Raw genomic sequence first — 2050 nt, 5'->3', positions numbered from 1 at the left:
AGTTTTGGGGTTCAGGTCGTCATGCAAATTTACAAATTTATATATACATACATACAAATATCATGCAATAAATTGGAGGGGCAATGTACTAGATTGTGTATGATGGAAGTTACTTTGATCCAAATAAAATGAGTTCCATTGTTGCATAGATAGATCCAAAAGTCGACACTGGACTTGAATAGCAGTTCGACAATACATAACACGATCGGAAGAAACCTAAGATCAGCTCTCTGCATAAATAAAATGTACAATCAGTTAACCAAATTATTTGATTCCTTTTCATTTGACACATAATGTTGATCTTAGGCACTTATTCACATAGCTGATCAGTAAACAAATCAAAGGAAACCCATGAAGACTCAGATAACGAAACCATGCATTTTTTTTTTCCTCTCTAGTCTTGTACAGTCGTTCTTAGAGCGCAGATTTTTTTCCAACTTCAGGAACATAGAAAAGTATTTGACAGAAGAAGAAAAAATTAACTGCAGCCTACGATGGTGATATCATACTGATTCTGGGAGCAACTGAGACAGCACAGCATCGAAGCAATAATAATCAATTGTAATGCTAGACACAACATAACAAAAACTGGTCCTTTATTTTCAAATAAGGAGATTCCAGGTCTAAAACTGGCCACAGCAAAGAAGTTTTCTTGTCCTCAGTCCCAAAAAAGAGCACTACCAGCTTCCAATTCTTAATGTCCAGTAAACAGTTGAAGAATAATCTAATAAGCTCACACAGCTCCATTACGTATCAACAAAATCCTCAATTTCTTCAATGTGCACACTATATATTTAACACATCAGATTGGGTAAATCACTCATGAAGCACCTGCAAAATGGCCAAACTGACAAAGGCTGCATAGAGGTGGTTGTCCTGGAACAAATGAACAGGTCCTTTGGGGGAAGAAGGAAGAGGATGAGGCATCAGTGACGTAGGGGAGTCAAAGCGTGGGAGATGAACACATAGACCATGGGGCCTTCGTCAATGATTGGAAGGAGGAAGTGATTTGAAGGGTCAGGAGGGTGGAGGCGTAGGCGGAAATAAACTGATGTCATGTGGTTAGGCAAACAGAAATGGGGCAGGGAGCAGCAAAAGTGTACAGGAGGCAGCAGCCAGCAGTTGTGAGCTATGAATTGGGAGACTATGGCAGAGGGCCAGGATTGAGATGGACCGAAAACTGGGATTCGATTGAATAGAAATTTTCATGGGATTTAATTTAGGCGCTGTCATTCAATTTATTGGCTTGGCTGACGACAACCTGGACTGATTTAGACAAATTGGTTCCTATACAAATTCTATTCTTTTCCTTAGATACTAAAAGATGGTAGATGCAATATAGTAGTGAAAACCAAACGATTTCATGCCAAATTTGAAACATGAAAAACATATGAATTAGACATTCGCAAAAAAACATATGAAATTAGACAAGCCTTTGTTCTTTATTCGATATTGATATAATTTTGCCTTTTAAATTTTTACTTGTTGCTTTATTGGTGTTTTGGAGGGCCCGATGGTTTCAGCTGGGGGTTAATTTTTTGTTTGCACGTGTAGCAATTGTCTTCATTTACTGTTAATCTCACTATCACTATATATATCCACCAATAATTACTGCAACTACCTACTTATACAGAAACTATCCCTTTGACTTGCTCCTGCTTTGGACACAGCACGCAAGCATGACATGCACATGAACCTGGACATGGTGACACAAACTTCTGCATGATGAAGAAAATCAAGGAAGAGTGAAACTATAACCTAAAAGAGAGCATAAGATTATTCATAACTCGAAACAATAATTTTAAACCATTCTGGCACATTCTATGCTTCTTAACTTATATTTTACTTTGTGTCCACAGTATTCATTCCTCTGTTCCTTTTGTTATCATGTTCTTTTATCGGGGTCGGTCATGTGCACTAACTGAAAGTTTGTGTGGTTCAGGGATTGTTGATCTTACTATGGGTGTATTTGTACAATTCCATGAGAAGATATGCAATCAGCTACATTGGCGAAGATACATGGTTTAGTACGTTTGTTGTGATTCTTATT

The sequence above is a fragment of the Setaria italica genome, chromosome VIII (genome assembly GCF_000263155.2).
Source record: "Setaria italica strain Yugu1 chromosome VIII, Setaria_italica_v2.0, whole genome shotgun sequence".
Classification (NCBI taxonomy): Eukaryota; Viridiplantae; Streptophyta; class Magnoliopsida; order Poales; family Poaceae; genus Setaria; species Setaria italica.
The sequence above is the reverse complement of the archived record's forward strand: the minus strand, read 5'-3'. Positions refer to the sequence as shown.